Here is a 27533-nt window from a genome sequence, read left to right as displayed (position 1 = left end):
TTATCCATTAAAGGATTAAGCAAGTATTAAAATCACCACCCATTAATAACATAGATTCATTTAATTCAGGTAATAGAGCAAAAATGGCTTTAAGAAATGAGGGATCATCAACATTTGGTCCATAAATATCAACCAAAACCATTTGCTTATTACAAATTAATCCTTTAACAATTAAAAATCTACCATTAATATCAGCTATAATATTCACCTGACTGAAAGGAATATTAGAATCGATTAAAATAGAGACACCTCTAGTTTTACTCGGAACTTGCATGAAATAAAGGGCCTTTCCAAAATTTAAAAACAAACAAAACAATTTTTAATAACATAACCTGATACGCGTCTCTTGAGCAAAAATTATATCAGGCTGGAATCGATTTATAACCTTAAATGTTTTCTTACACTTAATAGGGTGATTCCAACTGCGAACATTCCAAATTAAATCATTTAAATGTTTAGATGTCATCATTAAACTTTGTATCTAAAAAAAGTAGTTTGACGCATGTCAGGATAAAGTGATCGAAAATGGCGGAGATGAACAATAATAAAAATAATTAGTGTATGCTCCGGGATTCCATAATGGGGATAAAAAAAAAACACCCAACCTACAAAGCCCAGAAACCAGTCGATATCAATTGATGCAAGCCCCAAGAAAAGCATAGACGCCAAGACAGCTCCGCCTAGCTGAATAAAAAAATAATAATAAAAAAAGTAATCTCCATCTCCCTCTATCGAATATAGATCTCACTTCAGTCAACATATATCTCAGTATAATTAACTTGGAAGGATAGCGTTTTTCTTGTGAAAGCAAATAAACTTCAATTTGAAAGTAACCTTCATAATATTAGATAAGGGAAGAAAAACACATCCAAAACAATTCTTGGAATATTTTCACAAAAGAAAAACAATCGCTATCTTTTAATTGTCGAATCTGTCTTTAAAACACAAGGAAATCCAAATAATAACTTTAAAACAAAATCTTCAATAAAGCATATGGAATAAAAAAAACAATTGATTCATTTAAATACTCCAAAAAAAGTTCTAGATGGTTCAGACTTAACTACAGCCTATCAACAGTTCTCACACTATATCTTCTAAAGTTGAAACCCTCCAAACCAGTCTTTTTCAAAAATAAAAATACATTTTAAAATAAAGACTTTCTGTGACCATCAAATCTTCCAATTTTATCAGTCTTTACACCGCGAGACACTCAATCCATTATACGTCATTCAACTTCAGGCTTCAAATTCGTTGTCATTGAAATATTTGCACAGAAGAAGAAGAAAAAAAAATCGCTATCTTTAAAATTGTCCAGTCTTTCTTTAAAACGTAAGAAAATACAGAAAATTACAAAAGAAACTTTACAAAAGCATACGAAACAAAAAAAAAACAGTTGGTACATTTAGATGCTACAGAAAAAAAAGTCTAAATGGTTCAGAATTATCTACGATCTTTCAACAGTTCTCCTGCTATATCTTCGGAGGTTAAAACCCTCCAAACCAGACTTTTCCGGAGATAAAAATACATTTTAAGGTAAAAACTTTTATAACCATCAAATCTTGCTACTTCTTCACTTTACACCACGAGACCAAACTATTATAAATCATTCAATCTTCAAACTTCAGATTTGCCATTGGACTCGTCAGACAAAGTTAATAAAATGCAATGCTTCAGCTGGATCATGGAAAATAGGAATTCCAGAATTTTTAATAATGATCCTTAATTTCACTGGATACTGTAGTGATGGAAAAATCTTCTTTTGAAAAGCTAGTTTCATGGAAGGTCCAAAAGCAACGCGTTGTTTCACAATTTCACGTGGAAAATCATCAAAAAAAAACAGATTTCTGAACCTTGAAATGAAAATATTCTTTGTTTTCTTGCAAGCTTAATAATGCGATCCTTATCTCTAAAACGGAGAAAACACACCACAATATGCTTGTTTTTACCTTCATCCAAAGATTTTAAAGCACCTGTTCTGTGAGCCTATTCAATCTCCAGGAGTTGCGAACAAACCTCCGGAAGTAAAGGCTGAAACATTTTAGCAAAATAATCTAGTGTGTCTGCAGATTCTGATTTTTCTTTAAATCCAACAATTCGAATATTATTCCAACGTGATCAAGCTTCCAAATCCATGATTTTTTTTAGCCTTTTCCAAAGAAGAAATATCAGCCGCATTTCGATTGACTTCTTTAAGATCGACGCTCAAAGAGTCAATTTTTTTTCTTCAAATTTCCCTTTTAGTTGAGCTATTTCAGTGCAGATACTGCTGATTCGAGATTCTAATCTCTTAACCCAAGGGGGTTCTTCCACGTACTCGTCGATCTTCTTAGATCTTCCATTAGACGGGTCCGGATTTCGTCTGGTGGTCTTCGAAGTAGCCATAACTATTGTTGTACAAATTCGACTGAATAAAGTTGAAATTTCAAAGTTTAAATCCGAAAAGGGAGAGATTAAAGGTGGACAGTAAGCAACTAGGTCTTACATGTCCAAAAGCTGGAGGCGGAATTTTTAAATTTTTTTTTATATATTATAATTAGTTTTTTTCCTTCAGCTCTAATAATTGTATACATGTTAATTCGTTGAAATTTTGTATTATTCTATAGTTATAGACAATAGACAATAGGTGCAGAAGTAGACCATTCGGCCCCTCGAGTCTGCACCGCCATTCTGAGATCATGGCTGATCATTCACTATCAATACCCAGTCCCTGCCTTGTCCCCATATCCCTTGATTCCCCTATCCATCAGATATCTATCCAGCTCCTTCTTGAAAGCATCCAGAGAATTGGCCTCCACCGTCTTCCGAGGCAGTGCATTCCACACCTCCACAACTCTCTGGGAGAAGAAGCTCTTCCTCAACTCTGTTTTAAATAACTGACCTTTTATTCTCAATCCATGCCCTCTGGTACTGGACTCTCCCAACATCTGGAACATATTTCCTGCCTCAATCCTATCAAATCCTTTAATTATCTTAAACGTTTCAATCAGATCCCCTCTCAATCTCCTCAATTCCAGTGTGTACAAGCCCAATCTCTCCAATCTCTCTGTGTAAGACAGCCCTGCCATCCCAGGAATCAACCTAGTGAATCTACGCTGCACTTCCTCAATTGCCAGAATGTCCTTCCTTAAACCTGGAGACCAAAACTGTACACAATATTCCAGGTGTGGTCTCACCAGGGCCCTGTACAAATGCAAAAGAACATCCTTGCTCTTGTATTCAATTCCCCTTGTAACAAAGGCCAACATTCCATTTGCCCTCTTCACTGCCTGTTGCACTTGCTCATTCACCTTCATTGACTGGTGAACTAGAACTCCTAGGTCTCTTTGCATTTCTCCCTTACCTAACTCGACACCGTTCAGACAATACTCTGCCCTCTTGTTCCAGCTTCCAAAGTGGATAACTTCACATTTATTCACATTGAATGACATCTGCCAAGTATCTGCCCACTCACTCAGCCTATCCAAGTCTCCCTGTATTCTCCTAACGTCCTCTTCGCATGTTGTAGAAGATGTATTAATAAAAAGATTTTTAAAATGAAAATAATGAATGGCTAGTATCAGCCTGCTCAGTTTAAAAAAAAGGGACATTCAAGGAGGGGGTTACCTCACTGAGACAGTAAGCCCCATGACTTTCAGAACTAATCTGGGTGCCAAATGGAAGAGTTTGAAAGCATGTTATGTTACATCTCCCAGGAGCAAGGAGGAACTTCATAAAAGGAATTGGAAGCAAACAGCTGCAAAGTTCAGTGCAATGAGTGTAGCAGCCAAGCAGGGGTAAGCAGTGGTTCAAGATGTTGAATGGCCTCACACTACAGGTAAAGGGTCAATGAATGTGTCACTGCAGATCATATTCAATCAAATGCTCTGAATTACAAATGCTCAACTACAACTTGTTGCTATCAATTGCCTTCTAATGACCCTGTCAAACCTGAAATTGACCTGAATACCTTGCTGCTCTGTTACACCAAGTACCACCACAAGCCTCATACTCCTGTCTAGCACACACCAGCTGCTTTTCAACATCATCCAGTCATGTTTCCTCACCTCTAAAAGATCCCCATTTCTTGCATCGGACAGAGATACACACATACTTTTAATGGCGCCGACCATTGCAACAAGATTGAGAGCATAAATGGTAAAACGGGAAGCTGGTACAAATAATTCTTATTGCACGTCATCTCTGGTTTGCTTCCCAAGCTATACTGGGCATAAGCACGCTGCTCTTACTTCCCTTACCTAGAGCTTTCCGTGAAGGCAACCAAGTACAGCATCCTAATAAGCAAGAGGGTAGTGAATCACTCAGTTCCTGAATGCATCCAGTTTAGAAGGAAGGGAGAGGTCAGAAACGAGGCACGAGTGACTTCCAGCCAGGGTGGCAGCATGCTTCAGCACCTCAATATGACAGAGGTCTCAGTCCTGAGGCATTGATTGGTTCTCCTTCCAGAGATACTACCCAATGTTTCCAGCACTTATCCTATGCTAGCCCTAGAAGCTGAAGTAGCTCTGAAGTGCACTGAAGTGAGGCTAGTTTGAGAATGTTAGTAAGGAGGTTATGGGCACTGGCTGAAATGCTGGTCTACCAGTAGGACTAACAGGGTATGTGTGTTTAGGAGCATGGAGAAGGCCTGTGCTGTTTAGAGACAGTCCTCCCAACTGTAAAAACAGCGGTTGACCCAATTCACATGCGTCTGATGGCCAATATTAAAGCTTCTAAAGTTGTGGAAGCAGTTTGGATGATGAGGAGAAACTTCTAATGTTATCACACAAGACCAAAACCTACCCAGGCTCTCATATTGGAGCATCCCAGCTCAAAACCTTCACTCAATATCAGGATTGTCTGAGGGAGACTACAGGGATAATGAAAACATTGCCCTATCAAAGGATGGCATTCATCCTCCTACCCATGTCACTCTTTGCTTTTGCTCTGAAATAGTTATACCTTTGTTCAATTGCTTTTTCCAACAAAGTTGCTAGCAGTATACTGCAGTAAATGAATAGGTTCCCTGCGAGCAGGTTTCTGACCGCCAGCTAGCAAAGAGACTACAACCATCACCACTTCACTCCTCTTCCCATGGCCAGCCTTTGAGATGTTGCATTGTGACCAGAATTGCTCAGAAATTGTGCTGAGAGTCTCTGGTAGTTTCCAGCACTACCAGGCAGAAACCTTCCAAAGACAATGGTACAACAAATTCTGCATTCCATTACTGTTTTAATTGTGCTACCTCAATGCACTGTTGTAAAGAATTGATCTGCACAAAAGTTATGCAAGACGTATTTCAGTGCACCTTGGTATAGGTGACAATAATGCCAGCAGGTGGACTCCAAATTACAACAGGAGATTGAAAATCTATGTAACAAGGGAATCTTATGATAGTGCCAAGATGGTTGTTGTGTTGTGTTACGGACTCAGCAACAATAAATATATAAGTGAGGCAGGGGTTTTTATAACAAATAAAACATTTATTAAACACTGAAAACAAACCCCCCCAAAAGTAAACAAATCACTAACGTAATCGGAAATCAGCTGCTGTGTGGCAGCTTAAACAGTTCTTAAAGCGATGTTGCAAGAACAGTTCTTCAAAGTAGTACTGCAAAAGTTCAAAATGCTTACAGTCCATTAAAGGAGAGACTTTTTAGACGATTTAAATTCTCTTTCACGTCGTGTCGTTGCGGTTCCCAGTTGAACTATACTTTTCCCAAGGAGAATTTATGAAGATGAAAATGAAATGGCTTAAAGGCACTGACCTTTCCTTTACAAAACTGTACCCCACTCCTTTCTGCTACCATTTTCAGGGATTAACACAGGGACAGCCAACGAATTCCTTCCGAATGAGGATCAAACAAGGTCGAACCTGTCTCACCGTCAAAATCGACTTTCCTCAATCTTTTAGCTCCCGAACTCCGATCTTCACCCTCCACTGATTTTTAACTGGCAGTACTACAAAGAAATTGCCGGCAATGACCTTTTAAACTTTAGACATTAAATAAAACTCCATCTTTCAACCAAACTGTGTCATAATATTTGACCATGCAGTGGCATGGAGTCAAAATGGCAAATCCAGCCATGAACTGCCCCTCCTCACAGGGAGGGGTCCTCCTTTTATACCCTGTTAAAAAACCTGTCACATGACCTCTACTGGCAGGAAAATGATGTCACTCCACCATCACAAGACCACTACCTTAAGTCCAGTATAGCTTCAACACCACCGTCACGTGACAAGTACAAGATACCCACGGGTACACAACAGTTGCACCTAGTGTGGTAGTGTCTCGTCTTGTCCATGCTGCACCAACTGCCGCCACTGGACTACAAATGTGCAGGAGCAGTGTGTGGTTAAATGCATTGCTCAAGGACACACAGGCTGCCTTGGCCGAGGTTCGAACTAACAACCTTCAGTGTAGTGAGTAGTGCTTGTCGTTCTTACTTTCAGCTTCCACCGCTGACTACCAGTCTTGCGAAAAGGAGAGCTGAATATGCAACTCTCTCCCTGCCAGTATATAGCCTCTCCAACAGCAAACCTCGTGTAGTGCCTCCTCTCTGGTGGCACACAGCAAATGAACTTCTTTTGTACTCAGGCTGAACTACAGAGAACAGGGAGGAGGTCAGACTTCTGCATATGTAGCACACAGACCCACCAGTGTGGACACAATGGATAAATAGCCCCATCAATGGGTACGTAGCCCCAATTCCTTGTGGGCATCCTCGGGAGAGATGAAAGCTACAGGAGTAAACCCAAACAGTAAATCCAGAGTGGAGCCCCTAAGGCAGCTGGGCATCATTGAACAGCCTTCCAGCGGCTCCTGCAGCCAGGCTTTCCTTTGGACTATCCCGGTGAGGCCAAGACTGGGCATCTCAGCATCTCCATACCTTCTGCCCAGGCTCGTGATGATGATCATCACCCATTGTCTTTCAAGACAGACAGATGCCAGCAACAAACTCAATGGTAATCATCAGGGATTTCAATACGCAAGTAGATCGGGAAAACCAGGTTGGTGCTGGATCCCAAGAGAGAATTTGTAGAATGCTGATGAGACCGCTATTTAGAGCAGCTTGTGGTTGGAAAGGCAGTTCTGGTGTGGATATTTTGTGACAAACCAGATTTGATATTGGAGCTCAAGGTAAAGGAACCCTTGGGTGACATTGATCATAACAAGAGAGGAGAAAGATCACCCGGTAGTTTGAGAGGGAAGATAAATTCAGATGCATCAGTATTGCAGTGGAATTAGAGACATGAGAGAGGAGCTTGCCAAAGTCCATTGGAAGGGGACTCTAGCAAGTATGGTGGCAGAACAGCAGTGAATGGAGTTTCTGGGAGAAATTTGGAATATGCAGGATAGATACATCCCAAAGTTGAAGTACTATTCTAGAGTGAAGAAACTGTGGCTGACAAGTCAGGGACAGCATAAAACCAAAGGAGAGGGCATGCAATATAACAAATATTACTGGGAAGTTAGAGGATAGGGAAAGTTTTAGAAACAAACAGAAGACAAGTAATAAGGCCATAGGAGAGAAAATATGAAATATGAAGAGAAGCCAGCCAATAACGAGGATACCAGAAGTTTTCCCAAATATATAAAAGTAAGGGATGAGAATGCAGATTGGAACATTGGAAAATCATTCTGGAAAAGTAGTAATGGGGGACAGATAAATAGTAGAGGAACTGAATTATTTTGCATCAGTTTTCACTATGGAAGAGAATAGTAGAATGCCAGAAAATCCGTGCATGTCAAGGGGCAGAAGCGAGTGTAGTTGCTGTTACTAAAGAGAAGGTACTTGGGAAGATGAAAGAGCTGATGGTAGCTAAATCACCTGGACTAGATATTCTACACCCCAGGGTTCTGAAAGAGGTGGCTGAAGAGATTGTGAAGGCATTAGTAAGGATCTTTCAAGAATCACTAGATTCTGGAATGGTTCCAGAGTACTTGAAAATTGCAATGTCACTCCATTCTTTATAAAGAGAGGGAGTCAGAAGAAAGAAAATTAGAGGCCATTTAGCCTGACCTCAGTGGTTGGGAAGATGTTGGAGTTGATTGTTAAGGATGTGGTTTCAGGGTTCTTGGAGGCACATGATAAAATAAGTGAAAGTCAGCATTGTTTCCTTAAGGGGAAAATCTTGCCTGATAAATCCGCAGGAATTTTTGAGGAAATAATAGGCAAGATAGACAAAGGAGAGTCAGCGGTTGTTGCTTACTTTGATTTTCAGAAGGCCTTTGACAGAGCCACATATGAGACTGCTTAATGACACAAGAACTCTCAAAAGCACAGATAGAAGATTGGCTGTCCAGTGGCAGACACTGAGAATAAAGGGATCCTTTCCAGTTAACTGCTCGTGACTAGTGGTGTTCTGCAGGGGTCGGTGTCAAGACTGCTATGATTGCCATGACGGACTGGAATGATTTGGATGATGGAATTGATGCCATTGTTGCTAAGATTGTGGAGGAAATAAAGATAGGTGGAGGGGCAAGTAGTATTGAGGAAACAATCTGCAGAAGGATAGACAGATTGGGAGAATGAGCAAAGAAGCAGATGGAATAGTATCAGGAAGTGTATGGTCATGCATTTTGGTAGAAGGAATAAAAGTGTACACTATTTTCTAAATGGAGAATAAATTCAAGTCAGAAGTGCAAAGGGACTTGGGAATCCTTGTGCAGGATTCTCTGAAGCTAAACTTATAGGTTGAGTTGCTGGTAAGGGAGGCAAATGCAATGCTCACATTCATTTCAAGAAGACTAGAATACAAGAGCAGGGATGTAATGCTGAGGATTTATAAAGCCATTGGTTAGACTGCACTTGGAGTATTGAATCGATTTTGGCCCCTTATCTAAGGTGTACTGGCATTGGAGAGCATCTGGAAGAAGTTCGTGAGAATGATTCCAGGAATGAAATGGTAAGTGTGTGGGGAATGTTTGATGGCTTTGAGCCTGTACAAAGCTTTCTCTGGCAGACAGAGCATCGGTGTTCAGCGAAACGGTCTCCCAGTCTGCGTCGGGTCTCACCAATATATGAAAGGCTGCATCGGGAGCACCGGATGCAATATACCACACCAGCCGACTCACAGGTGAAGTGTCGCCTCACCTGGAAGGACACTTCACCTGTGAGTCACCTGCTGTGGTATACTGCATCCGGTGGTCCCGCTGCAGTCCGCCAGAGAAAGCAGGATCTCCCAGTGGGCACACATAATTAATTTCCACGTCCCATTCCCATTCCGGTATGTCAGTCCATGGCCTCCTCTACTGTCAAGATGAAGCCACACTCAGGTTGGAGGAATCACACCTTATATACCGGCTGGGTAGCCTCCAACCTGATGGCATGAACATTGACTTCTAATTTCCGTTAATTCTCCCCTCTTCTTACCCCATCCCTGATTTATTTATTTTTCCCCCTCCTCTTTTCCCCCCTTCACTCTTTGCCTGTTCTTCATCTCCCTCTGGTGCTCCCCTCCCCCTTTCTTTCTCCCTTGGCCTCCCATCCCATGATCCTTTCCCTTCTCTAGCTCTGTATCCCTTTCGCCAATCACCTTTCCAGCTATCAGCTCTACCCTACCCCCTCCTGTCTTCTCCTATCATTTCAGATTTCCCCCTCCCACTTTCAAATCTCTTACTATCTCTTCTTCAATTAGTCCCGATGAAGGGTCTCGGCCCAAAACGTCGACAGTGTTTCTACCTATAGACGCTGCCTGGCCTGCTGCGTTCCGCCAGCATTTTGTGTGTGTTGCTTGAATCAGAATCAGGTTTAACATCACTGGCATATGTCATGAAATTTGTTGCCTTTGTTCAATACACAAGAGAAAAAACTGAATTACAGCAAGTATATATTAAAAAGTTAAATAAGTAGTGCAAAAAAAGTAATAAAAAAGCAGTGATGTAGATTTCATGGGTTCAATGTCCATTTAGGAATTGGATGGCAGAGGGGAAGAAGCTGTTCCTGAATCACTGAGTGTGTGCCTTCAGGCTTCTGTACCTCCCACCTGATGGTAACAGTAAGAACAAGGCATGACCTGGGTGATGGGATCCTCAACGATGGACACCACCTTTTGAGTCATCACTCCTTGAAGAAATCCTGGATACTAGGGAGGCAAGTGCCCATGATGGATCTGACCAAGTTTACAACTCTCTGCAGCTTTCTTCGATCCTGCATGATGCCATTATGAGACAAGAAACTGTTCACCCTGACACATTTCATATTATAGTTGGAGATTTCAATCAGGCTTGTTTGAAGAAAACCCTTCCCAATTACCATCAACATATGACCTATAGCACCAAAGGTCCTAACACTATACAACTGCTATACTAAGATAAAGAATACCTACTGTCCCATGCCCAGAACACATTTTGGGAAATCTGATCTCTTGGCTGTCTTACTACCTGCATAGAGGCAGGGGCTAAAGAGCAATGCTCCAGAGATGAGGACAGCAAAGAGGTGGCCACAGAAAACAGTAGCAGCTAGGGATTGTTTCGAGTCAGTGGGCCATGTTCAAGGGCTCATCTGTGAATCTAAATGGTTGTTGCAGACTTGATAATAAAAACAGCTGTAGACAAACGCATCCCCACAAAATCATGCAGAGTCTTGCCTAACCAGAAGCCCAGGATGAACCATGAGATCTGCGATCTACTGAGAGCCAGATCAAAGCCATTCAAGTCTGGCAATTGAGAAAGTCACAAGGGAGCCAGGTACAATCTCCAGAATGCCACCTCATAGGCAAAATGGCTATTCTGGACTAAAAACTTGAATCAAGGAAGGATGCTTGACAGTTGCTAAGAAGCTTGAATACTATTACCTCTTACTAAGTGAAGTCAAGTGACATAGGTGACAACAGGGCTTCACCTCCAGGTGAGATCAATTCTTTCTTTGCTCACTTTGACAATCAGAACATGGAGGAACCGCCATGATATCCCACAGCTTCCGGTGACCCTGTGCTTTCAGTCTGAGCCAATGTGAAAACATCCTCTAAAATGGTGAACCCATGGAATGTAAAGCATACAGCCCAAGTACTACCTGGCCAAGTACTAAAGACCCATGTTAATCAACTAGCTGTAATGTTCACTGGGATCTTTATCTTCTCACTTCAGTGGTATGATGCACACACCTGCCCAAGAAGAATGTGGTAACCTCACATAATGACTACCGTCCAGTAGCATTTACATCCACTGTGATGAAGTGTTTTGAGATGTTGATCAGGAAACATCTACTCCTGCCTGAGAAGTGACTTGAATCCACTCTAATTTGTCCACCGGCACAATAGGTCCACAGCAAATGCCATTTCATTGGCTCTTTACCCAACCCTGGAACATTTGGACAGCAAAGATCGATATATCAGGATGCTCTTTATGGAGTACAGCTCAACATTCAATACTATCATTCTCTTAATACTAATCAATAAGCTTCAAGACTTTGCCTCAATACCTCCTTCTGCAATTGGATCCTCGATTTTTCTCACTTACAGACCCTTGTCAATTCAGATTGGCAACATCTCCTCCAGCACAGGTACACCAAAAGGCTGTGTGCTTCGCCTCCTGCTCTACACTTATAACTGTGTGGCTAGGTATAGCTCCAATGCCATATGATCACTGTCATTAGCCAAATCAAAGATGGCGAGGGAGCAAGATAGAAAGCATTGAGGGGTGCCACAACCATCTCTCACTCAACATCAGCAAGACCAAGGAGCTGATTATTAACTTTAGGAGGACACCAGAGGTCCATGAACTTGTTCTCACAGGGATTTCAGAGGTGAAATTCCTTGATGTTATCATTTCAGAGCACCTGTCCTGGGCCCAGTATGCAAGTGGAATTACAAAGAAAGCTCAGCAACACTACTTCCTTAGGAGTTTTCCAAGATTTGGCATGACATCTAAAACTTTGAAAAACTTCTACAGATGAGTAGTGAAGAGTATATTGAATGACTGCATCACTACCTAGTATGAAAACACCAATGCCGTTATATGGAAAATCCTATGAAATGTGGTGGATATGGCCCAGTTCATCAATTACAACCCTCCCCTCCATTGAACACATCTACACAAAGTTGTCATAGGAAAGCAGCATCCGTCAGAGATCCCACCACCCAGGTCTTGTTCATTTCTTGCTGCTGCCATCAGGATGAAGGTACAGGAGCCTTAGGACTCACACCACTAGGTTCAGGAAAAGTTATTACCCCTCAACCATCAGGCTCTTGAACCAGAAGGGATAACTTTACTCACCCCATCAATGAACTGTTCCCACAAGCTTTGGACTCATTTTCAAGGACTCTTCATCTCATGTTCTTGATATTTATTGCTTATTTATTGATAATTATCTTTCCTTTTTCACTTGCACAGTTTATTGTATTTTGTTTACTGGTTGAACACCCAATCAATCATTCATTGATTCTGTTACAGCTATTATTCTAATATGGATTCATTGAGTATGCCCACAAGAAAATGAATCTTGGTTGCAAATGCTGACGTACATACACTTTGGCAATAAATTTACATTGAACTTTGAGAGCAGTACTCCTCCAGTGCCGTTCAACGAGTTCCATCATTGATTCTGTATGTTAGTGAACTGTGAGCTCAGATTGCTGTTTGGGTTTTATTAATTTCCATTTCTCAGGTATACAGGGATTACAGTAGACTTGTGAACCACACCACCAGTGGCATCCCTTGTCAAAATATTAACCACTCTTTGGTTTACCAGTTGCTCGAATACAGCTGGCAAAGAGGACGGCTGCAAAATGAGGTTACCAGCAGGGCTCTGGGTTGCATAGTTAGCTTCCTATGGCTGCATATGAACTGGATACAGAGGACACTTTGCTAAAGTGCCAAGTTGACATGAAAAGTCCACAAAAAGGGCACACACTCAGCGCTGGGAAGCCTATATTCCCAACAAAAAGAAATTCTCCAACTACAGCTCCCAGGCAAGAGAATGTTCTGTGGAGGAAACTACTCAAATGATCTGGGTTGTGGTGACTGGGACCTCAGTTTGTGTCCATCTACTTGAGGTCTACATTGCTATGAGTAACCAACAGTACAAGTGAAAATGTGTGATTGCTTATGTAGCTGATAGCTGGAGCAGAGTTAGTTATTAAGAGCCATTTTTGTCTGAGAATAAACAGCACCAATCACCATTAAGATCAAGGTGACCTTGCAGAGACAAATTTCAAATTTTGCACAATAGTTGATGTCATTTCACAATCTGGGAAATGAAGTAAATATGCTGGACTGCACGACAATCTTGCACCAAAACCCCCACACTTACTGATGACCAGTGTTACCTTCTCCCAGAAAAGCACACAAAATGTCTGTGAAAAATTTGCTTGATTCTTTTGGTGTTGTGCAGATGGATTCAGTGACCATGACAACTCCTGCCATTTACTAAAACCTGTAACATCCAGCCAAGAACAAACATCACTTTAAACACCAGTACTCACATCCAAGAGATAAAAATCAAGGAGGATGCTAAATACTGATGATGCTCGTTCTGTGAAATGAGGGGGATCTATTCCATAAACAAACGATATGTTGGAGATGATTGATTAGCAGACTTTATCAGAACAATAAATGTACTCTGAACTTTGAATATTATCTAAGTATTTATACACTATAAAACAGTAAGTGTCTTCTTACAGGCAACCACAAAACAAAGAAACCAAAAAGAACCCATTGCAAAAAAAGTTTGAACATCCATTGTGCAGAGAGTGAAAAAAACAAATCATGCAAACACTAAAAGCAAATAGAACTGATGTCCATGAAAGAGTCTGTCCACAGACATGAAGCCACAGCCTCAGTTTAGCACAAGTAGACGCCATTGAGCAACGAGCTGAACCAGCCCATCACTCACATGGAGCCCCAACTCCCTGACCTTTTCAATTTGGCACGGTGTTTAAATAAGTCACTCAAACATCGGTTTTGTCACTTTGATATGCTCTGGGGCTTGGATCCCGCAACCTCAATTCAGCCGGTACCCAACATTTCAAATTTGGCCTGGTGCTTATATTGATCTAACCTTGCTCTCAGCGACAGGCCCATATTCTTGTCTCTGTGCCACATTGAATCTCCAAGTTCAAGAGAAGTTACAGGTTATGGTTTGCAGTGATTAACTCAAACAACTTTGTTCTTAAAACAAAATTTTCCTTCTCTTTGTGCTTTGGTAAAAATCAAGAGGTCCTTTGCCAAGTTCTACTTTGGTTAAAATTGGGAGGTTCTTTCCTCACTTGGCACATCAGCAGAAAATATTATTTATGATTGTCACATACATTCTTAATGCCCTGACTGATGGTTTACAGAAAAAAATGATGGCAGCACATTCTTTGCTGACCACAAATCACAGATTTCCTTCCCACTTCATAAAAAGACAACATTAAAGTCAATATCCACTGTACAAAGAATGCAGTGTTTATAACAGAATATTTAATACCCATGGGCTACAAACTACAAGTAACCAGCAACGTTTCCTATTTTTAATGTTTGAAATGACATTAATTATGATAATTAACTATCTTTTTCAAATGGATCTTAGTTCTATTACCCACAGACAATGCTATTCCAATGATTGACTGACTTGCTGTTCTTTTTCCACTCTGAACTAGAACTCATCCAAATTTTGCTCTCCATATCCTAACTCATACCAAGTCTAGATCACCCATCAACCTTGGCTCTGTGGACCTGTATTGGTTCCTTGGCAGGTAATGCTTACTGATTTTTAATTCCCATAATTTTTTTTAACTGGCTCATGGCCTCATTCCTCCCCACCTCTAATTTACTTTAGACTTATAATCCTTTGAGAACTTTGTTTTCATCCAACTTTGGCCTCTAAAATATCCCTCATTTCCTTTTTATCCCTCTCTCCACCACTGAGATGGGTCACCCCAATAAGCTCTGGAATAGCAAACAGAATACTGGAAACATTCAGCAAGTCATGAAGCATTGGTGGAAATACAAAGAGTTAGTTTCATGTCAAATATGTTGCTAAACCTGTTGAGTGTTTCTATTATTATGTCAGATTTCTAAAATCTGCCTTCCTTTGGATTTTCATCAAATGCTCAGCAAGTCCTTCAGGTATTCCTGCCCCCATCTTTCCTCTTCTTTTGATTGCTTCTTGAGCCCTACCATATTTGCAAAACATTGTCACAGATCCTAAAGTTATCTTCTCTGGTTCTAGGTAACTTTGATTATGCTGCTCCTTGTGATTTTTTTTTAAAAACCAATACAAGATGCATCATGTAGGGAATTTATTGCGTTGTTTCTCATGTTTCCTGAAGACAACAACACTATTCAGGCTACAGTCTCTGCTGACTCAGAGCAATTCCATCAGCTCATTCCCTCATGTAATCTATTCTCTTACATGCCGATTAACATTTTATTTTCATGCATGGGCAATTTACAGCAACTAAACACCTTACCAACCAAATCATCTTTGGAATGCTGAAGAAAACCAGAAAAACTGCATATCAAAGATCAAAGTACCTTTATTATCAAAGTATGTATATCAAAGCCTTGAGCTTTTTCTCATCACAGGAATCTACAAATTAAAGCAACCACGTCAACTCATGGGGGGGGAGAGAGGGGGGAGAGAGGGGGGAGAGAGGGGGGAGAGAGGGGGGAGAGAGGGGGGAGAGAGGGGGGAGAGAGGGGGGAGAGAGGGGGGAGAGAGGGGGGAGAGAGGGGGGAGAGAGGGGGGAGAGAGGGGGGAGAGAGGGGGGAGAGAGGGGGGAGAGAGGGGGGAGAGAGGGGGGAGAGAGGGGGGAGAGAGGGGGGAGAGAGGGGGGAGAGAGGGGGGAGAGAGGGGGGAGAGAGGGGGAGAGAGGGGGAGAGAGGGGGAGAGAGGGGGAGAGAGGGGGGAGAGAGGGGGGAGAGAGGGGGGAGAGAGGGGGGAGAGAGGGGGGAGAGAGGGGGAGAGAGGGGGAGAGAGGGGGAGAGAGGGGGAGAGAGGGGGAGAGAGGGGGGAGAGAGGGGGGAGAGAGGGGGAGAGAGGGGGAGAGAGGGGGAGAGAGGGGGAGAGAGGGGGAGAGAGGGGGAGAGAGGGGGAGAGAGGGGGAGAGAGGGGGAGAGAGGGGGAGAGAGGGGGAGAGAGGGGGGAGAGAGGGGGGAGAGAGGGGGGAGAGAGGGGGGAGAGAGGGGGGAGAGAGGGGGGAGAGAGGGGGGAGAGAGGGGGGAGAGAGGGGGGAGAGAGGGGGGAGAGAGGGGGGAGAGAGGGGGGAGAGAGGGGGGAGAGAGGGGGGAGAGAGGGGGGAGAGAGGGGGGAGAGAGGGCATTAACAAATTGTGCAAGTAAAAGTAAGCAAATAGCATTCAGAACAAAAGTGAGTCCATAGACACGAGGCCCGGAGCAGGCGTGTTCCCCTGTGGACACAGGAACAATGTATAAACTCCACGAGCAGCAGCAAAGGTCAAGATTCAACCCAGATCACTGGACTGTAATGCAACAGCTGTACTAGCTGCATCACCAGAAATTTGTAGCAAATAATTCATTATATTAAAAAAGAATATTGATTATTTTTAAATTTTTGGATGATACAAAGAACTTAGTTTTGATACTAAATGCACTACCCTCACTGGAGGCGTTGTAACATCAACTAGACAGTCAGTCAAACTCCATTCAAAAATGACATGTCAGGATATATTCCCCTAGCTCCTTAATTTTTCTTTGTAGACTCAATGGCAAGACATAGTGAATAAGAAGTGAAAAAGCAGTGTTTCAGCTGAGGAAAAAATAGGATGGCTTGAGTTAGAAGCTTCTTTCACTCCTAACATAAACCTCTGGCCTTCTGCCAGCCAATGCGCTTTCCTACTTAATATTTCCCCACTGCTCAGGAAATGACTTAATACAGATCTGAAATTGCTCATTTCAAAATAAAAACCTGAATGTGCTGAATTACATAGTTAAAAACAAACCAATTGTCTGAAGAGCAGAACACTTACTCATCTCAGAACTTAATATCATATCCCATAATGACAGTGCCACTCTAATGAATAACCATATTTTTTTCAACAGTGTATCAACATATCCAACACAAGCACACAAAAGTAACACTACAAATACTTCTAACTTTTAATGTATGCAATAAATGCATTACAGTAAACTGCTCAAAGAATTGCAAACTTAATCAACTGTTCTGTTCTCTTTTGGTGCCCACTGTAATTTGCCCAAGTGTTTTTCCTGCAGTCTGCTAATGATTAGAGTCCACATTCTTGTGGAAAGAAACTGGCTGAAGCTTCCAATATGGGCAAAATTTAAGGAAGCAAGTAAATCAGAATATACTTCAGCAAAGTGGAAATGTCTCTTTAAGAATTCATTTTGCTGCTGGCTTTGGTGGCATTTTGTTGCTGTTTTTGGCAGAACCCTTCATGTTACATAAATAACAGCTGCCTTTATACACAGAGCACAATAGGAAATTAAAAAGATAGACGTAAAACAATTCTGCAAATAATATTTATTAGTCAGTGGATGAAGAACAAGCACATAACCCAGCCTCCCTGATAAGAATAGCAGACTGTCCAGTCTCATTTTATTTTGATGCACATTACACCTACCACATGTCTCTACAAGATCATAAGACATAGGAGCAGAGTCAGGCCATTCAGCCCATCGGGTCTACTCTGGCATTCTATCACTGCTGATCCCAGATCCCATTCAACCCCATATATCTGCTTTCTTGCCATATCCTTTGATGCCCTGACCAATCAGGGAACAATCATCTTCCGCCTTAAATATTCTCAGACCTGGCCTCCACCACAGTCTGTGGCAGAGCATTCCACAGATTCACTACTCTTTGGTTAAAAAAAAATCCTCCTTACCTCTGTTCTAAAAGGTCCCCACTCAATTTTGAGGCTGTGCCCTCTAGTTTTGGATACCCCCACCATAGGAGACATTCTCTCTACATCCAACTTATCTAGTCCTTTCAATATTCAGTAGGTTTCAATGAAATTCTTCCAAATTCCAACAAGTAAGGTCCAAAGCTGCTAAGCTCCTTCATTCCTTGAATCATCCTCATGAACCTCCTCTGGATTTGCTCCAATAACAACATCCTTTAAGATATGGGGCCCAAAACTGTTGACAATACTCCAAGTGCAGCCTAACTAGTGTCTTATAAAGGCTCAACATTATCTCCTTGCTTTAACATTCTATTCTAATATTTGAAATAAATGCTAACATTGCATGTGCCTTCTTTACCACAGACTCAACCTATAATTTAATCTTCTGGGAGTCTTGCACGCAGGCTCCCAAGTCCCTCTCTGCACTTCTAATGTTTGAACCTTCTCCCCATCTAGATAATAGCCTGCACTTTTGTTCGTTTTACCAAAGTGCATTATCATACATTTCCCAACACTATTCCATCTGCCACTTTGCCCATTCTTCCAATTTGCTTAAGTCCTGCTGCAATCACATTGCTGCCTCAGCACTACCTACCCCTCCACCTAGCTTCATATCATCCACACACTTTGCCACAAAGTCATGAATTCCATTGTTCATATCACTGATAAACAATGTGAAAAGTAGCAGTCTCAATGCTGTCCCTTGAGGAACACAACTGGTCACTGGCAACAAAAAAAGGCCCCCTTTATTCCCACTTGCTGCATCCTGCCTGTCAGCCATTCGGCTATCCATGTCCATCTTTCCTGTTGTGTGGCATCTTACCAAATGCCTTTGAAAATCCAAGTAAATTACATCCACTGCCTCTCCTTTGTTCACCCTGTGGTAACTTCCTCAAAGAGCTCTAACAAATTCATCAGGCAAGATTCTCCTTTAGAGAAACTGCACTAACTGACTTATTTTATCATTAATTCCCAAGAATTCCAAAATCCTTAATAAACTCCAACACTTCCCCCAACCACTGAGGTTAGGCTAGCTGGCCTATAATTTCCTCTCTTTTGTTTTCTTCCCCTCAGAGAAGAGGGACACCTGCAATTTTCCAGTCCTCCTGGACCACTGCAGAATCAAATGATTCTTGAAATGATTCTCTTCAGCAACATCTCTCAGGTCTCTGGAATGTAATCCATTTGACCCAGGTGATTTATCCACCTTAAGTTTGAGTTTGCCTAGCACTTTTTCCTTTGTAAAAGCAAAGGCACTTGCTCTTGCTCCCTGAAACTCATGGACCTCTGGAACACTGCTCGTATCTTCCACATTGAAGACCGATTCATCAAGTTAATTGGCCATTTCTTTGACCCCCATTATTACCCCACCAGCATTATTTTCCAGTGGTCCAATATCAAATCTCACTCCCTTTTACTCAATATAACTGGGGAAAAAACTTTTAGTATCCTGCATTATATTATTGGCTAGTTCTCCCTCATATTTGTCTTATAAACTGAGCCAGAATAACATTTTACGAGACATTACCAGCAGTAATCTTGGCCACTACTGGATTTGTGGGCAGACCCAATGATAAGTTTTGCCTGATTATATTATTTTCCCCAAATTTGAGAATGCCAAGGGATTTCTCTCTACTTTGCCCCAAATCTCTACTCCAGATAAATCCACAGTTAAAAATCAGTATCTGATTTCCAATTATCTATGCATTGGAGACCTAACAAAACAAGATTGAATCTCTTCAATATGGTCATTAATCACACCCCCATGTAGAAGTTATCCAGTCAAGGCCCAACATACAGCTCCTCCCAACACACAAAAATGACATGAGATAGACCAACACTTTTGATCTGTTCATTGTTCAAGGACAATGGTATAGCTAGCAGAACTCCTCCCTGAATTTTAGTGACCCAGGATTGATCCGAGTCTTTGGCACAGTCTGTGTGGAGTTTGCAAGCTCTCCCTGTGACCGCACACGTTTCCACAGTGTGCTCCAGTTTCCTTCCACATCCCAAAGACAATGGCGAGTTGGCAAGTTAAATGACCACTGTAAATGGTGAGAAGTATGGGGATGAAATCTGAGGGAATTGATGAGAACATGGTGTGAGATGAATAAAGTGTGATTAGTGTAAACTGGGGGTGGACAGATCATCGGACTTGCTCTGTACGAATATGAGACCTTTCAAGACCAAAGTAGAAGCTTGGCATACCACTTGAAGGAAGGATCTGTGATTTAGGTTGAAGGCCTCGATAAAATACCAGCCCTCAAAAGGACTATATGGTTGACTTGAACTGATGCAATTCTTTGACATTATTTTGATTTTCTTGTGCCAGGTTCAGATAATTGCCAACCAACTGGACTTGAGAAGTGATCAAATGAGGAGCAAACTTTAAGGCAGCAAGTTTCATTTATCATTCAGACCAAATTTAATCAAATTAACACCTTAAAGTCAAGTGCAGCACATTTCTAGCATTTAACTACAAGTCTTGACTTTCTAGTGGTCTTTTCCAATTGCCTCTCATTGCTGGAGAGCCTCCTGCTTTATTCGAGATTCAGTCCGTCTCACCTCCTTTCCACTTCCTGCACTGTGCACCAGTAAAAACAAGGAACCCATTCTCCACTCTGATTGACCATTCAACCCTTTTTTAAATCAGGCTAATTTCAGTTCTAAGATGGCTCTGGTGCAGCTCAGTTTCAGTTTTCTTTTGTAAGGAGGCTTTGGCCAGAAAGGGGAGCTAGGGGTCAGGTTAGGATTTAGAGACAGGATGTTGAGCAATTTGAGGACAAGTTGGAGACTAAGTCTTCACTTCCATTTGAAGGATGTTAGATATTTGTGTACTGAGTTGCAATGTCCAATGGATGTTATGCTGGCAGACCAGTGCAGATGAGGGCAGGTGCCCAGCTGGGTCAGAGGATTTCACAGTTGGAGTTCTGTGTAGGCAAGAAGATTGTGGTCCGATGACTTTCTGGGTTCATGAACACGAGTTCATGGGACTCGTGTTCAATGATTGGCGCGTCCTGGGTCTGATGCTGAAGTTTAAGGCCCAAGGGTCAGATTGGAAGTCTGGAAGTTGAGGCCTGTTGGTGGATCCCAGAATTTGCAAATCTCTGAGTCTACTGGGGCAGTCAAAGCCCCAGTGTTTGCAGGTCTGTTGGAGGACAGAAGCCGAAGAAGATGACCTGCCCTGGGGTTAGAGGACTATGTATGCACATGGCTGTGAAGGAGAAACAGAGCTAGTTTTGCTGTTCTTTTGTTGATTGCTGTGTTCTACTGATCTTTCTGTGCGAGTTGTATTGGTGCCAGAATGTATGGCAACACTTAATGTTCTCAGCACACACTCCAGTCTGTTGGTTGTTAAGACAAATGATGCATTTCATGTTATGCTTCAATGTACATGTGATAAGTAAACTTGAACCTTGCAGAATGAGTCCTGGTGTGTGGCCACTTCACATTGCACTTCATCTCCAAGAGTGTAGGTTGGCATTAATTAGTCTCAAGTAAGATTAAGCCCCATGCTGATGTGGCCAGCTATCTGGGCAATACTGACTGCACCCAGAAATCTTTGTAACCAGCAAGTGGCTAAAAGTTAGCATATCAACTGCATTCCAATGAACGCATGTGTCACAAATCCCATTACCATCTTGGGGCTCATTAGTTTAATGTTTGCTCTCTTAATTGAAATCTTAATAGAAAATTTTCCCAGATGAAGCCTGCTAAATTGTTCCCCGAAATCTTTTTACTGATCTATTTATAAATCCAATTGAATTACTGCACTTATTCACAATTCATCTCCTTGATTAAGCAAACAATGCAGATTTCAAATTAGAGTTAGTGGCACTACTGTGTTCAGTGCTAATTAAAACATTTGTTTCGGCCCTTAATTCAGCACTGACTCTAGATATTTTACCTTGAGATTCCCAAACAATAGAATAATCAAACCTTTAACATGAAATTACACGGGGATGCATCGAGAGGTGGCAAAAGTTTAGTTCCATGGGTTTTAAGGCATTTTTAGAGCATGAGGAAACTGGAGCGGGTCAAGATGCAAAGTGATAAATAGGAATATTAGCCTAACAAGATATAATAAGGTAATAAATCGGCAAGCAATTAGTACAGTTTAAGGATGGAGTCATTAGTCAGCTTAGAACCAGAGGGCTTGAGATGGAGGTTGAAAGAAATGGAAAAAACTAACCAGTAAAAAAAAAGGAAATAACTAACCAGTTTTTTAAAAAGTGACTATTTCAGCTACTTTAATGTTATTTTACTGAAGACCTAGTGAAAAACGACTGGCTCAACTCCATGGGCATCCTAACTAATCTCTCCAATACAATTCATCACACACAAAAGAAAAAAAATAAGTTCACTTGATGCGGAATGAAGAGATTCTGCCTGTTAATTTATAGTTTATTGTATGACTGGGGTTCCCAACTTAGGGTCCATGGACACTTTGCTTCATGGTATTGGTCCATGGCATAAGAGATGTTATGAACCTCTATACTATGGCATATCCAAGATAATTTGCACTGGACTCTTCGATGAATTTTTCATGGACACAGAATTGACTGCAGTAGCTTTTGACTTCTGACCCTCATTGAGATTGTCCATAAAAACTGGAGGATCAGAAGCTAAAGGCTAATGATCATAGGAACACATGGGAAGATTGTGCTGATATGCTGTGCGCCCAGCACGCTAGGCATGTGTGGTGATTAAGAATCATTAATGGATTACTGTCTGAACACAACCATTAATAGCGCTGGTTTTAAATTGGACATGAAATAGCAATAATTCTGACAAGTAGATATTGGCGAATTGTGTTCATCCCTTATTTCTATTTCATGAGCAAGGCAAGGCTGGAGATGTGATATAGCAGCAGGAACAAGTAGGATTTCAGTTTTGTTCATCATTAAGCTATTCTTGTGCAATGGGTGAAATTATAATCAACATTCATGTATCCCAATTTTTTACTTTATCATTAAGAATTAATGGAGACTGAAAATGAAATGAATACTTAGATGTTAACATTATCTCACCAAAATGCTTATATTACAAATAAAAAACACTCATCCTGGGGTCAGGGGAGCAGACACTTTTAGCTTAACCAGTTTTTAAGAAATCAGAAATAGGGACCTTGAAACTCTGACCTTCCATCAGTTATAGCTCTTTTTCAGCTGATAATTATATTGCTGTTAGTGCCCCAAATACTATATAATTCTACAGATGCAACTTGAAGTACACAGCTTGTTAGCTAATTCTATATCAACAGAACCGTTCTGGCTTTGGAAGTTTAGAAGGAATGCTCCCCGGGTAACAACAATCAGTATAAGACAGTAAAACAGTGAGTGAGTAACTCCACAGAAGCAAGCTGGTACCAAATATCAAGAAGCACAAACTCATGAAGCACATCTTAGTCCTCGTTTCACATACCTTAGCAAATTGAGGAAGGAATATTGTGATAATCTTAACTGCCCTCCAAAAGAAATCAAACACTTCCAAATCAAATCAGCATAATAATTCACAAACTCTAATCAGTACATTAAAACATCCACCATCCTGCTCCTGAGTGGTGGAGTCCAGAGCTGAGAGAAAAGTAGGTAACATGTTGGGTTCTTATGAACAAAAGAGTTCATTAACATAATTTATTTGCTTGTCTGTTACTTTCATCCAATGAAATCCAGCACAGATAATAATACAATCAAACCATTGGCTGCAGGCTTGAAATAGTTGAAGTACTTGCCTTAGCAATGATTAAATGTAGACTGCGCTTTAGGATTGCAAAGCTTAAACAGGAAACTCATCAGCAACTTTACTGAAAAGTTTTCAAAGACTGAGATGAAAGTTGTAAAGCTTATCGAGGTCATACTTTGGAGTAAAACCATTATGGCTGTTCATACAATGCAGAAATTGAAGAAATTCCTTAACCCTTTAACTGCCTTCATTTTACTGAGGCTCTTGACTTCACATGCTCTTCAGATTTCCGAACTTCAACCTTCAAGAACCTTTCCTCAGATTTAATATGTCCCACTGAGCATTCACCCTTGAGAACTGCAGTCTGTAAACCACAGCTTTCTGCCGGTGTACAAAGGCTGCCAGGAAATCCAGACTTTCTGAATTATACATCTAGTTATCCATGCATGATATATCCCATGCTGGTTGAAGTTGCAGTTATTTATGAGAACAGTGCTCCATGACAGAGTGGATTGCAGCAATACAGCTTGGATATGGATGTAAAAAGATCTCTGTTTAGTTTGACTAAAATTGCTTCTATTTCCTTCTTCACATCCGCAGCTCTTGGAGAGTTGGGCAGCTGTGGTGAATGAATGATAAATGCACAACTCACGATCCAACATGTGTCCAAAGGGACTTTTGACTCAATCTTAAAAGGAAAACAGTAAGAGCAAGTATGTAGGCCACTTGCCAATCTTATTTTTTTTAAGAGCAGCACAACTAGCAGCAGGGTTGGTGATGAATCACAAATCTATTCTAATTGGCAAAGAAACAAGTAGAGTAAGGAGATTTCTTTTCAATTGTAATGGTCTGAAACCCATGGTTAAGAAAATAATGGAAGCAGATTTATTGTAACATTATAAAGGAGAATAGGATAAATAAGTGGAAAGAGGAAAAATGGCAGAGCTATGGGATGAGACCATAAGATATAGGAATAGAAGTAGGCCATTTGGCCCATCAAGTCTACTCTGTCATTCTATCATGGGCTGATCCAATTCTTCCAGTCATCCCCTGCTTTCACCCTATAGCCTTTGATGCCCTGGATAATCAAGAACCTATCTATCTATCTCTGCCTTAAATACACCCAATGACCAGCTCCACAGCTGCTCGTGGCAACAAATTCCACAGATTTACCACCCTCTGACTAAGGTAATTTCTCTGCATCTCAGTTCTAAAAGGACATCCTTCAATCCTGAAGTCATGCCCTCTTGTCCTAGTTTCCCCTACCATGGGAAATAACTTTGCCATATCTAATCTGTTCAGGCCTTTTAACATTCGGAAAGTTTCTATGAGACCCCACCTCATTCTCCTGAACTCCAGGGAATACAGCCCAAGAGCTGCCAGATGTTCTTCATATGGTAACCCTCTCATTTCTGGAATCATTCTCATGAATCTTCTCTGAACCCGCTCCAATGTCAGTATATCCTTTCTAAAATAAGAAGCCCAAAAACACACACAATATTCCAAGTGTGGACTCACAAGTGCCTTATAGAGCCTCAGCAACACATCCCTACTCTTATATTCTATGCCTCTAGAAATGAATGCCAACATTGTATTCGCATTCTTCACAACTGACTCAACCTGGAGGTAATCTTTAGGGTATCTTGCACAAGGACTACCAAGTCTCTTTGCATCTCTGCATTTTGAATTCTCTCCTCATCTAAATAATAGTCTGCCTGTTTATTTCTTCCACCAACGTGCATGACCATACACTTTCCAACAATGTATTTCATTTGCCACTTCTTTGCCCATTCCCCTAAACTATCTAAGTCTCTCTGCAGGCTCTCTGTTTCCTCAATACTACCCGCTCCTCCACCTATCTTTGTATCATTGTCAAATTTAGCCACAAATCCATTAATCCCATAGTCCAAATCATTGACATACATCATAAAAAGCAACGGTCCCAACACTGACCCCTGTGGAACTCCACTGGTAACTGGCATCCAGCCAGAATAGGATCCTTTTATTCCCACTCTCTGTGTTCTGCCGATCAGCCAATGTTCCACCCATGCTGGTAACACCCCTGTAATTCCATGGGCTCTTATCTTGCTAAGCAGCCTCATGTGTGGCAGCTTGTCAAAGGCCTTCTGAAAATCCAAGTACACCACGTCCACAGCATCTCCTTTGTCTACACTGCTTGTAATTTCCTCAAAGAATTGCAGTAGTTTTGTCAGGCAGGATTTTCCTTTCAGGAAACCATGCTGGCTTTGGCCTATCTTGTCATGTGCCTCCACATACTCCATAACCTGATCCCAAACAATCAATTCCAACAACTTCCCAACCACTGATGTCAGGCTAACAGGTCTATAGTTTCCTTTCTGTTGCCTCCCACCCTTCTTAACTAGCAGAGTAACATTTGCAATTTTCCAGTTATCCAGTACAATGCCAGAATCTATCAATTCTTGAAAGATCATCATTAATGCCTCCACAATCTCTCCAGCTACTTCCTTCAGAACCTGACGGTGCATTCCATCAGGTCCAGGAGATTTATCCACCTTCAGACCATTAAGCTTCCTGAGCACCTTCTCAGTCGTAATTTTCACTGCACAAACTTCACTTCCCTGACACTCTTGAATGTCTGGTATACTGCTGACATCTTCCACTGTGAAACCTGATGCAAAATATGTTGCTTAATCTTGCCTCCATGATCAAAGCAGGGAGGCAGGATTAAAACTTGGGAATGTCCAGTAGATTTCAGGTAAGAGGAAGAGTCTTGAAGATTTAAGAGGGGCCTTTTTCACCCAATGTGGTGAGTATATGGTATTTTTTGCTGGGCAGTGTGGAATTGATAACAGCACTTAAAATCTGTCCAGATAAGCATTTGAACTTTCTGGGCATTGAAGGCTATAGGGAAAGATCTAGAAGTTGGCATGAATATGGGTGGGGCCCACAGGTCAGCTTGGACATTGAGGGCTGAATGGCTATTTCCTGTGTTATATCACATTGTAACTCTTTACATATCTTTAAAGGAGCTTGTACATGCATAACTGATTCATTTGATGCAATGAGATACCATGATTCCCTGATAACGTTACCTAATTGAGGAAAAATTCATTGGAGGGAATTACTGAGGCAGGTCACAGGCACTTTGCAGGTCAACTCTTTGCAAAAACCAAACAATTTCCAATAAACAAGTAAATAAGATTTCAATATTTGCAGCCTCTTGTATCACCATCAACGTTTCCTTCTAGCTGTGGTAGGTTTAATTTATAGAGGACTGAGTAGGATATGTAAAGATAAATGGTTGTGAAGAAAACAGAAGAACATTGGATGGAATGTGGAACATCTCTGCAGAGAACACGATTGCAGTATTAGTCACACCTCAGTACTACCCCTCTGAGGTAGAAAGTTTAGGCACCAAGTTTGGGAGTGGGTGCTGCACTGTCAGGTTCGGCTTCCAGATGGAATACTTTGACTTACCTGATGACAATACTTTGAAGACAAGCAGTGTTTTCTCCTTTATATCTTGGTCAATTTTTAAGTCAACAACTCAAATATAGATTAAGGTTTCAATGTAAGACATAGGCTATTTTGTTTCCTAATTTCCCTGTAGTCTAGTTATTCTTGTCAATGGCTAGAAATTGCAGAGTGAGAGTTTTATTACCTTATTGACATAAGCCTGAAACTATCACTTTTACGAAATTATATGTACATATGATTTTATTCATTCATTATTCAATGAGAGGTACAGTATTGTACAAAAAATCTGAGACACACACAGGGCCTATAAAAAGTATTCAATCCCCTTGCAAGTTTTCATGTTTTATTGTTTTACAACATTGAATCACAGTGCATTTAATCTGGCTTTTTTGACACTGATCAACAGAAAAGATGCTTTTGTGTCAAAGTGAGAACAAATATCTATTAGTCGGTCTAAATTTATTACAGTTATTAAACACAAAATAAATGATTGCATAATTACTCACCCCCTTCAAATCAGTAGTTTGGAGATGTACCTTTGTCAGCAATTACAGCCTTGAGTCTGTGTTGATAGGTCTCTATCAGCTTTGCACATCTGGAG

The 27533-nt window shown here is 41.2% G+C and overlaps 1 protein-coding gene across 2 annotated transcripts in view; it reads right to left on the bottom strand.

Annotated features, from left to right (window-relative positions):
- The window catches only part of ddr2a (discoidin domain receptor tyrosine kinase 2a), a 158463-nt gene that overhangs the window by 91886 nt on the left and 39044 nt on the right, over positions 1-27533 (bottom strand). Inside the window, exon 1 of one of the 2 annotated variants that reach the window (XM_059984747.1) lies at positions 23213-23317. The exons of the other annotated variant lie outside the window; for it this stretch is intronic. The gene's annotated coding sequence lies outside the window, so the exon portion shown is untranslated. Of the gene's footprint in view, positions 1-23212; positions 23318-27533 lie in introns of those variants that run through there. 2 annotated transcript variants of the gene reach the window in all.

The sequence above is a fragment of the Hypanus sabinus genome, chromosome 11 (genome assembly GCF_030144855.1).
Source record: "Hypanus sabinus isolate sHypSab1 chromosome 11, sHypSab1.hap1, whole genome shotgun sequence".
In the NCBI taxonomy this organism is placed as follows: domain Eukaryota; kingdom Metazoa; phylum Chordata; class Chondrichthyes; order Myliobatiformes; family Dasyatidae; genus Hypanus; species Hypanus sabinus.
This window is presented reverse-complemented; position numbering and strand designations above follow the sequence as displayed.